The 12,102-nt window shown below is 45.0% G+C and overlaps 1 protein-coding gene across 3 annotated transcripts in view; it reads right to left on the reverse strand.

Moving 5' to 3' along the window:
- The window catches only part of TAF3 (TATA-box binding protein associated factor 3), a 126,423-nt gene that overhangs the window by 32,911 nt on the left and 81,410 nt on the right, over window positions 1-12,102 (reverse strand). Inside the window, exon 1 of one of the 3 annotated variants that reach the window (XM_054189103.1) lies at window positions 549-894. The exons of the other annotated variants lie outside the window; for them this stretch is intronic. The gene's annotated coding sequence lies outside the window, so the exon portion shown is untranslated. Of the gene's footprint in view, window positions 1-548; window positions 895-12,102 lie in introns of those variants that run through there. 3 annotated transcript variants of the gene reach the window in all.

Genomic DNA, 12,102 nt, shown 5'->3' on the forward strand with positions numbered 1-12,102 from the left:
TTAATAAGGCCAAGTAAAGTTTACAGCGGGCCCACGGAGTTTCTGTGATCTTGTGTGGAGATGCCAGGGAAGGGCAGAAGAGGTTAAAGTGCAGTTTGTAGAGGTGAGACTAGAAATCGGGGTGTCCTGGCTCCAGCTTTCATGCACATTCCTGCAAGCCACAAAGACAACTTAGTAAGGAAGCAGAAGCATTACCATCCCTTTTATACGGACTTGGATTCCCCCAAAACATCTGGAAAAAATTGCCTGGGTCAGTCCTGAACAATCCAGGGACTAAGGAAGTTCACGAGCACTTAACTACTGACACACATTCGCCACTTTTCAGACATGCTCAGATGACAATCTGGAATCCTATCGTGGTCAAATGAAACCCAAATTTCTCTTGGAAGGAGGCCATGGCCTGATCCTCAGCAAGGACTGGTTTTCTGCCAGGCAGCGGCTTTCAAACCTGAGCCACTGCAGCTGTGGCCGTGGCATGAAACAATAAAGCACTTTTCGGGGGGGGGGGGGGGCAGTTTTAATTAGAGAAAGCGAAATCTCCGTCTTACGTTCAAGAGCTACAGGCTGTTTTTCCTCCAGGAGGATTCACATTGGAGCAGGAACCAAACAGGGAAAAACATCAGCTTTTAAGCGTAATCTGCTTGACTTGGCGATGAGCGTTTAAAACCAGGCAGCCACTTTCTCACCTTTGTCCATCTCATTCACTACCCGGCACTTCTCGAGGCGCAATCCTTTGCGCACAGGATTGCTTTTTCACTCCCTTTACTGCCATCTCTCCCTATCTCCGGCCACCTTATTAATGATCCGGCTCTTGAGTTAGCATCTACAGGTCAAATGGATATCACCTCGGCCATCTGCCCTAATAACTCTCGCCTGTAATGAAAGGAGACTAGAGCTGTTTGGGAGGTTCCTCGAGATAACAGATATATATATATATATATATTTTTTTTTTTTTGGTTGTTGTTAGAGAAGTCAGTGCTGGATCAATATTAATGCTCGCGTTACTAAAGCTCTACAGAGCAATTGTTTATTATGTCAGCCGGCCCCACGTGCAGAGCCCAGGTGACAGGAGGGATGGGTTCCGCCGTCGCAGCCGAGGCGAATTTGTCCACCGCTGAAATAAAACAAGCTGACAGCCGTTAGCAGGCTGCTTCTGAGAAAACGGTTTGTTAAGACAGCATTTCTTCCTGGAGCATATTAGGACGTGTCTAGGTAACAAGGCAAGTTCTTCGCTTTCAGGAAAGGATGCTCTTGAAGTGAAGGGAGGAAGGAATCCACTCCTCTCCTGACACGGGTCGGCTGCGGGATGTTGGGCAGGTCACACTACCTACTGTTGTCTTCCCATCTGACACGCGATGATAATTTCATCTCACTGAGGTGCTGTAAAAGCCGAACTTGATAAATAGGGAGCTCCTGGGGATATCCGGACAGAAAGCATTAGAATCCCAGATGCAAGCTGTAGGATCTGTCACTTCAAATGCTGGAAAATTTCTTAAGCTGAACAGTTCAGGCAAGAAACCGAAGCTCCTGCACCTTTTAAATGAAAAAACACTAAAAAAGCACAACATTTCTTTGTACATCATGTGCCTGTAGCACAGCAGGGACTCCAAAACCTAAGGGTTGTGGAATATATACCTTCTTAATTTGGCCACAGCTCAGTTTCAGGACAGGAATACTCAACACTTCAGTAATGAACTTCCAAGTTCACGATGAGCGAGGGACTATTTGTTCCTAAAACTGACACAGGGGTAACAATGAACAGAAATTCTGTCTTTATTGCAGAAAAAGAAGTGCAATCACCCGTACCACGCTATCACGCTCTCCTGGCTGCCTCATTAAAGGAGGCTGCACACGTTGCTCTTTCAACAACAGGTCAGATGAAAGCGAAGACAGGAAAAAAAATACGCAAAACTCTTTTGATTGAAGGGAAAGACACCAACGTACAGGCATTCTTCAAGCAAGAAAACCTATTTTTTTATGTACACACATCACAGAATCTTAGACTATCTCGAGTTGGAAGGGACCCATAAGGATCATCAAGTCCAACTCCCTGCTCCTCATCCTACCTAACAGTAAACCATAAGAGCATCGCCTGGACGCTCCTTCAACCCTGACAGGATATAAAATTAAAATTGTTATCACTGTGGTCATTAAAAACTTTATTTGGTAGCTTCAGGGACAGCAGCATAAGCCCTTACAGCTAGACAATGTCCTAAGGAATGTGGCACAGATTGGGACAGGCAAGATCTTTTCTCTTGACGCTGCCAAAACCCGCCTGTTGGCTGGTATTTAATCATAGAATCATAGAATCGTTAGGGTTGGAAGGGACCTTAAAGATCATCGAGCTCCAACCCCCCTGCCATGGGCAGGGACACCTCCCACTAGATCAGGTTGCTCAGAGCCCCATCCAGCCTGGCCTTGAACACCTCGAGGGATGGGGCTTCCACCACCTCTCTGGGCAACCTGTTCCAGTGTCTCACCACCCTCATGGTGAAGAACTTCTTCCTAACATCCCGTCTGAATCCACCCAGCTCTAGTTTTAATCCATTCCCTCTAGTCCTACCATTACCCGACATCCTAAAAAGTCCCTCCCCGGCTTTCTTGTAGGCCCCCTTCAGATCCTGGTAGGCCACTATAAGGTCTCCTCGGAGCCTTCTTTTCTCCAGACTGAACAACCCTAACTCTCTCAGTCTGTCCTCACAGGAGAGGGGCTCCAGCCCTCTGATCATCCTCGTGGCCCTTCTCTGGACACGTTCCAGCACATTCATATCTCTCTTGTAGTAGGGGCTCCAGAATTGGACGCAGTACTCCAGGTGGGGTCTCACGAGAGTGGAGTAGAGGGGGAGAATCACCTCCCTCAACCTGCTGGCCACCCTTCTCCTGATGCAGCCCAGGATACGATTGGCTTTCTGGGCTGCTAGTGCACGCTGATGGCTCATGTTGAGCCTCTTGTCCACCAGCACCTCCAAGTCCTTTTCTTCAGGGCTGCTCTCAAGCCAGTCACTGGCCAGCCTATATCGGTGCTTGGGATTGCCCCGACCTAATTGGAGGATCTTGCACTTGGTCTTGTTAAACTTCATGAGGTTGGCATGGGCCCACCTCTCCAGCCTGTCAAGGTCCCTCTGGATGGCATCCCTTCCCTCCAGCGTGTCAGCTGCCCCACGCAGCTTGGTGTCATTGGCAAACTTGCTGAGGGTGCACTCTATGCCACTGTCCATGTCGCTGACAAAGATGTTAAACAAGACCGGTCCCAGTACTGATCCTTGAGGGACTCCACTTGTTACTGGCCTCCACTTGGACATGGACCCATTGATGGCCACTCTTTGGGTGTGGCCACCAAGCCAGTTCTTCATCCACTGAACTGTCAGTCCATCAAACCCATATTTTATCAGCTTGGAGACCAGGATGTCATGTGGGACAGTGTCAAAGGCTTTGCTCAGGTCCAGGTAAATGACATCAGTTGCTCTCCCCTTGTCTATTGATGTTGTGACCTTCTCATAAAAGGCCACCAGGTTTGTCAGGCACGATTTGCCCTTGGTGAAGCCATGTTGATTGTACCCAATCACCTCTTCGTTATTCTTCTGCCTCAGCAGTGCCTCCAGGAGGATCTGCTCCATGATCTTACCAGGTATGAAGGTGAGACTGACTGGCCTATAGTTCCCTGGTTCCTCCTTCTTTCCCTTTTTGAAAATGGGGATTATGTTTCCCCTTTTCCAGTCAGTGGGGACCTCACCAGACTGCCATGACTTTTGGAATATAATAGAGAGCGGTTTAGCAACCTCATCCGCCAGCTCCTTCAGTACCCGTGGGTGTATCCCATCAGGTCCCATGGACTTGTTCACTTTCAGGTTCATCAGATGGTCATGAACCTGATCTTCCCTTACGATGGGCAGTTCTGTCCAACCTCTGCTATTGTCTTCTGTGACTCCGGGAGTGTGGCTGGAGCCCTTGCCAGTGAAGACTGAGGAAAAGAAGTCGTTGAGAACCTCAGCCTTCTCCATATCACTTGTCACCAGCTCCCCCGTTTCCTTTCTGAGGGGGCCCACACCCTCCCTAGTCATCTTCTTACCATTAATGTACCTATAGAAATTTTTGCTGTTTCCCTTGATCTCCTTGGCTTAATTTAATTCAACCTGAGCTTTAGCTTTTCTCACCAGGTCTCCTGGTGTTCAGACAGCTTCCTTATACGCCCCCCCATTCTAGCTGTCCTTTCTTCCACTCCTTATAAAGTTTCTTTTTGTGTGACAGTGTGTCCAGGAGCTCCCTGTTCATCCAGGCAGGTCTCCTATCATTCTTTCCTGCCTTCCTCTTTGTCGGTATAGTTTGCTCCTGGACACGGAGAAGGTGATCCTTGAATACTGACCAGCTGTCCTGGGCCCCCCTTCCCTCTAGAGCTTTGTCTCACGGCACTTTGGCCAGCAGATCCCTGAAGCGATCAAAGTCTGCGTGCCTAAAGTCCAGGGTTGTAAGCTTGGAATATATTCTCCTAGTTGCCCTGAGGATCTTAAATTCTATCGCTTCGTGGTCACTGCAGCCAGGGTTATCCCTGAGCCTCATGTTGGTCACCAGCCCTTCCCTGTTGGTGAGAAGGAGGTCCAGCATAGCACCTTTTCTTGTTGGTTCCTCTACCATTTGGAGGAGGAAGTTGTCATCTGCGCATTCCAGGAACATCCTGGATTGCTGGTGCCATGCTGTGTTGTCCCTCCAGCAGATGTCAGGGTGGTTGAAATCCCCCATGAGGACCAGGGCCTGTGAACGTGAAGCCACTTCTATCTGCCTATGGAGGGCCTCATCTGCTTGGCTCTGCTGGTCAGGTGGCCTGTAGCAGACCCCTACTGTAACATCGCCTTCCCCTGTCTTCCCTTCAATCTTAACCCATACACTCTCAATGAGCTCCACGTCCTTCCCCATATGGAGCTCCATCGATTCTAGCTGGTCACTGATGTAGAGGATTTAGTTTAAGCAAAGTTCCAGTCTCTCTTCTGGAAACTGGATTAATATTTCCCTATGTCACAGGGTAGTGGTAGGATAAAACCATCTGGCTAAGACCTGGAGATCTAAGAATAAGCCAGTATTTCTTAGGTAGAAGATGAAGCGGAGTCAGACATGCTGGCCTAAAGACGGACATCATTTGCTGAAGAAAGCATAACCTGATGTTGGCAGCAGCTGCCTCTTACCTCCAACGCAAAGGCTAACGTATTAATTGCACAAAGCTCTGGCAGGTAACAGCTCCTAATTATCCTATTACAATAATGCACGATTTTGGCATTTGGAAATTGATATTAACTTTAGTATGCCAGATAAACAGCGTCAGGTATCAGAGCGAACCCACTAAGGATACAAGTCTGAATCGGCAGGTGTTTCCATGCAACTCATACCTGCCTATTTTCAACAGTTAAATTTCTTCCATAACCCTTTCTTTTTAAACAGAATTTGAACATTTTATTCTTTAACAGAATGCAAAATGGCCCAATAAAGAACTATCAGTAGATCACGCATTTCTTTCACGCGCATCTCTGCTCATATTAGGTCCCTGGGCTCCTTTGCACTGCACGGTACCAAGCACCTAAGTATGGAAGTTGAAAGCATCAGGGTTTTTAAGGAAAATTAGGACTCATTAAAGGATTTCAGTGCCTGCCCTGAACCCATCTTTCTTCCCTTGCATATGCTTTATATACAAGCCAGCTCAGCCTCTCAAATGCAAGAAAGGAAGTGATCGTTCCCACCCAACATACGAAACATTTTAGCGAAAAAAAAAAATATCCCAAAACTTCCTGCAGACTTCCAGAATGATTTTTCCTATTGCCTAGATAAAGCATGAGATTAAGCCAAAGATATCTTTTGGGAAATTTTAGGCCACTAAGTCAAGAGCTTAATATTCCCATCATATCCTAATAAATAGAGGGTTTTGACTGCTGTTAAAAGTGAAAAGATTTTTTTCTTATGCTGTGATGGGTTTTATCTCTTTAACTTGTAATAACAATGGCCTTTTCCCAAAACAAACAGAAAGTGTGCTTGTCGTCCATAAAGGAAATGAATGGAAGAGCGACAAAATTCAATCCTGATATCCTCCAGGCCAATATCCTGACACCCTAATACAAAATGAACGCACTAAGATACCTGCAATACATTTGGAGCTTAAAATGCCAGATTTTATATAGATATATGTGTGTGTATATATACGTTTTATATACGTTATTATATATATAATTTCTCTGCCATATGAACACAACTGATCACTGATGTGACTTGTTTACCAAACAGGTGATACACCAACAGATTTGTCTTTCACTGTATAAAGGAGATCAACCAACTTATTACCAAGCCCTGACGTTTTCCAGTTGACACTTTCCACGGGAAGAGAGCCGGTAAGAGAGCACCAGCAAGGAGCTCATCTTCCATGTGTCTCAAATTTTTCCACTGACATTGCCAACAAGTTCCTCCCAGTGCCTTCTCGGTACGTTCTAAAATGCATAAGCCACAAATACATGGGGAAAAAAAAAAAAAGCTTTCAGGTGTGGCTAATGATTTTGCAAACATAACCGAAACACTGAAGAGGATGTTAGAATCATAAAATCGTCTAGGTTGGAAGGGACCTTTCAGATTATCGAGTCCAACCATCAAACTAACACTGCAAAAACCGTCATTACACCATGTCCCTGAGCACCACGTCTACCTTTTAAATACCTCCAGGGATGACGATTCCACCACTTCCCTGGGCAGCCTGTTCCAATGCTTGACAATGGTGAAGAAGTTTTTCCTGACATGCAATCTAATCCTCCCCTGGTGCAACTTGAGGCCGTTTCCTCTTGTCCTATCGCCTGTTCCTTGGGAGAAGAAACCGGCCCCGCCTCTCTACATCCTCCTTTCAGGGAGTTGCAGAGCGAGAAGGTCTCCCCTCCGCCTCCTTTTCTCCAGGCTGAACACCCCCAGCCGCTCCTCACAAGACTTGTGCTCCAGGCCCCTCACCAGCTCCGTTGCCCTTCTCTGGACCCGCTCCAGCACCTCAGTGTCTTTTTTGTGGTGAGGGGCCCAAAACTGAACACAGTGCTCAAGGTGGGGCCTCATCAGTTCCGAGTACAGCGGGACAATCACTTCTCCAGTCCTACTCACCACACTGTTCCTGATACAGGCCAGAATGCTGTTGGCCTTCTTGGCCACCTGGGCACACTGCTGGCTCATATTCAGCTGGCAGTCGACCAACACCCCCAGGTCCCTGTTAAAGATGCCTGAAGTTGAGCATCCAGACTCATTAGTCACATTGGAAAATCTGGGCCCAAATGGCTGTGTGGTGCCTTCAACAGTCAGTATTAGCCAGGATTGAACTTGGAGGTGTTCAATAGGACTGAGTGATCTGGTGTATACATTTATCAATCACTCCAAAAGTAGTTATTAACCTGTCCAAGAAGCTGCAAGTGGTCAACGAAACCCCCCGCTCCATCCCTTATGACAAAATACAGCCATCCATCTTGAAATACGGATGATAGCAATAATCTGGTTGAGGACTCACTAATTTCCAGACCAATTCAGTTACTTCTCCACCCTGGTAAAGGACTACATCACACTCCTGATTAGGCATTTCTTGGTATGAAATTAAGAGAGATGAACTTTTGAACACCAGCATGAGAATAAGAAATCCATAGTTTGCCAGAAACAAACCACAATTACTAAAGCCGTAGTTCCACATCACTGCGTTGCTTTAAAAAGAAGCAGTCCCATCTTTTCCTTTTGTGCCCGTTCAAGCAGGAGAACAAGGAACTAACTGACGCTAAAATAAGAAAGATTATCTGTTAGTCTGAACTCAAGTCACTGATCTGGTCTGTCATGATCCTACTCAAACTTCTGGGCTAGAACAAGCCAGAGGAAAGTCCTGCACGTCCGTTCTTCATCACCTTGCCCCTTCTCCATAGTGAAGTGACTTAATGGGCTAACTCAGATGGAAATATATCTTGGGGGGGGAACCAAAAAAACAACAAAGTATTTTTCTGTCCAGTTGCTGAAGTCAAAAGGCCACCTCAGGATCATGCAAGCCTAAGGGTGTGAGAAAGGAGAGGAGAGAGGTGCCGAGCATCCCTCTTTGGGCATCAGATCTTGGCTTAAGGTACAATGTGCAACTTTGGCTTCCAGGGCTGCTTTAGGATACTGGATGCAATGAGAATAACACTTCTAAATACTAGTGGGGGTCCTCGTTGTAAGACTTTTTAGAATACGCGATGTTTATTCAGCCAAACTACCCCATATTCTTAAAATGACGCACCCGGCTTCCCGCTGAAGAGAGAAAAACAGCGTTGGCAGATTGTTATCAGCTGCACTCACAATCCCTCTCTGACCTGACCAAATATCGCTCCCGCATTTGCGCTGCACACAGCAAGCAAAAACGTGTTTCTGTCTAAATAAAATGAGGGAGACTTTATTTTCGCTTTGACTTTTTAACAGCGGCTCAACAGCTTTTGTAGGTCACTCACACATACAGACAAAAACGCACGTGCACGGCAACGCTGCGCTAGCGTGGCTGGAGCCGTTACGCAGACTTTGGATGGAGATTTAAAACAACCACAGAAGCATCTTTAGGAAGTGACGGAGCACGAAGATGCGTGAGAGCCAGCTCCCCTCTTGGCAGGGCAGCCCTGGTACAGTCACTTCGGTGTTGCTCAGAATGACCTGGGATTTGAGTCTCTCCCCTGAAATCCGCAGATCAGAGAGTGATGCGAAAAGCACCGCCCATAGATCAAAACATACAGAAAAGCTCCACCACAAAATTCAGACAGATCTACATGCTTTTTATTACACTTTTTACTCCCTCTGGGGTCCATCATCCTTAACAGAGTGGGGAATTCAGCCCCATGCATGCAGGTGTGGAGGTTTTCTCTTTAAAGGAACATTTTGACTTCTAAAAAATGAAATTATTAGCAAAGACAAGGTAATTAGGCAATGACAATTCAGAGAGTACAACCAATCAATAACAGAGTACATTAGCGAGACTGACAGAGGTGTGAAGCCGATACGTTATAAATGGCTCTATACTGACCTGTAAAAATGCAGCGTTTCCCTAACATTCGGCACAATAAAAAACTAAAATGCTATATAAGCAAGCCAACCTGAAATGACACCTAGTATTATAAATGGCCTAATCTATATGTTAATACTGTTGTATCACATAACTGCAGCAAGACTAAGATAACAATATGACTTTGGGGTTTCTATGGCTACATCCTGGGCTAACGTGCCTGAAAGGGCTTGCTGCTGACACCACACAAGCTTTCTGAGTGCTTCTCTTTGGTTATTTATGATATGATTTATGATAACGACAACATCTCCTATTTTCTCCCCTCGTCAGATACAATAAATTGCCATCGTTAATCACCGTTCTTGCTTCAGCTATGATTACAATAGTATAATAGGGCCTAGCTATGGTAATACTGTGTATTAAGGTGTTTTTCCCCCCCTTTAAAGAAATACGCACAAGTAGATCTTTGTAGCCGACGTCAGTACCTGTAGTATTTGAACAATCTTCCCAGGAGTATTTCTGGATGAGAATTTCTGTTACAACTAAGATTTGGCACCGCTCCTCTTGCGAAGATCGCATTTATGATCTAAAGACCCAAAATCCACGTTGTATTATCGGTATCTAACAATTCTCAAACGTAATACGAGGGGGTTTATCCGTATTTTTCTTGACAAAAGGAAAGCAGACAGATGGTCAGCTTTTTCACTTTGCACCTCCATATCTAATCTTCCCAGCCGAGTTTTCCAAACCAGCTTTTCGAGTATCACAAATCTTACTAAAAACAAAACCATTGAACCTATATAAACACTTGGAAGGATTTTATTGCGCTTTTCCTTTTATATATTATGGTCTTGCATAAGAAAATATACTGTCCTACCTCCAATAAAATCCTGTGCTGAACCCCCCCCCCCGGCTTTTACAAGTATTTTAAGAAGCAACTATTTATACCTCCTAGTGGCGGAACAAACTAGGTATTTATTGCATCGGGCTACCTGTACTTCTGCCATACTAATAATTTTTACCTGCCATTGCAGAATTTGTTTGAGTCCTTCACAGATTTGCAACCTACGTATGCATTTGGGCACTCAGATTTGGAAGTGAGAAAATTCTGTGATTATTTAAGATCTTATTTTGCAACAGAACTAAAGAGCCCCGAAAAGGGTAAGGCATAATTGTCCCATAGACCTCACACATTTCTTTCACCATCTATTACCTCGGGCCTCACCTTTCTTCCCAAAAGTTCAACATTTAAACCCAAAAAGCTTTGCTTTCTGCTTGACGCGCCCCTGGCAGCAGAAACGTGGTTTAGGGCAGAGGTGCTAGAATTTAAGAGTCGCATTTTTTGTCCTCAGCAGACAGCAAGTAGGAGACAGACAGGATGGCACGGTGGGGTATTTTAGATCATATTAATAAGCATATTTCTATTTATATTGCTGCTATAAATAGGTAACATGCCCTTCAGCCCAGCTCTCATTAGTGACCCGACTCGTTATTGGTTTTGTGGCAAAGGCAGAGGAGACGAGAGGGCAGATGGTGGCGATACCCACCAGCACCGGGAAGATGCCTGACGTGTAAGTGGTAGCATGGAAGAAATGGGAATATGAAGGCAGTGGTCTCCCACGGAATGATTTGCTCATCTCGGAGGATAAACCCGGACACCGCTGGGCTAGGCGCGGCACAAAACCCACGTGCAGAGAGAACACCTCTGCCAGAGGAGGTCTGCAATTAGTGACAATTACCTGCACCTGCCCACGACCTGTTTTACTCCCTCTAAAGTAAACCCTGGCTATTTTGGGTAAACCCTGGCTATTTTGGGTACCCATCTGTTATATACTCGCTCACGTGATGGAGCTTCTGCAAAAATGCATTACCAGAAGGATGCTTTGGCCCAACACAACTTAAAGTCATCGTCACTCTTGCTCTGCAGGACAAAGATGCAACTGTGCCAGCATAAAAAGGCTGTAAGTGTTTGTATCACCTTCAAATAACTTTTTAGTTCAAGAACTCATTTGGCCATTAATTGCCTTTCTGCTCCTCTTCCCATTGCACATCACTTGTCATTGCAAGGGCACGTTCAAAAGCAAATGATAAGCTGCTCAGGGCAAGAGCCATATCTGGATTTTTCAAAGTGCTTTGGTTACTTCTGGGCACTATAAAAAAAATTAAATATGGAGCACGTATTTAGAGACTCCTCCATCCATTTGATTGTCTTCATTGGATAAGAAAGGGAAATTAAGCATTTTCTCAGAAATAAAAAAAAATAATTTATAAAATTGATAAAGACTAGGGGAGGGAGAAGTTTATTTTCAATATATTAATGAACATGTATAAAAATGTCAACCAGATCCTGTGCGATAGAATAAATTGGAAAGAGTTTGTCTACACTGTTAGGCAAAGCCCTGATCTGCGGTGTCTATCCATAGAGGCACGGATGAACATAAGTCACTGCAATTTAATGAAACAAAAAGGAAAAAAGAAAAAAGCACTGCCATTGATTGACAACTCCCACTAACACTACTGCGAACAGAGTTACTACATCTTCAAAGTAAAAAAAGGTGAATGTTCATGCTTTCTCTTAATATATGTGTGCAAACCATACATATATACCAAGAAGTGTTTACCAAATATTCCAGCTGTTGGGCATGGCTATATCAGCTTAGTTTTTCGAGGATACCAGCAGCAATTAGGAATGCTTTTGCCATCCAGAGCAATGCGTTTATTCACACAGTTGCTAACTCAGAACGACAACATGCAGTTCCAGCTTACGACTTTGTCTGAACAGCTTCCAAAGTCTTCACAAATATGTGCTGACAACGCACAGCCCGGGACTCCAGTACTCGGAATTGGTAGCGATGTGTCTCGGTACATACATGAAAACCCACATTTGCTGGGAGGAATTCTGAGATACAATACGAATCCCATAACAAATATAATCTTCTTGATCTAGCAGAGAAGGAAATCACTGATGATAAGGCTTTAATAAAGCTTGACAAGCCTCAAAATTAAATTTGCTGGGAAGGGTTCACCCCTGAAACAGATACTTTCAAGCAGCCTTCACAAAAGAAGCCAAGGAAAGATTTAAAGAGAGGAAAATG

The sequence above is a fragment of the Rissa tridactyla genome, chromosome 1 (genome assembly GCF_028500815.1).
Source record: "Rissa tridactyla isolate bRisTri1 chromosome 1, bRisTri1.patW.cur.20221130, whole genome shotgun sequence".
Taxonomy (NCBI): Eukaryota; Metazoa; Chordata; class Aves; order Charadriiformes; family Laridae; genus Rissa; species Rissa tridactyla.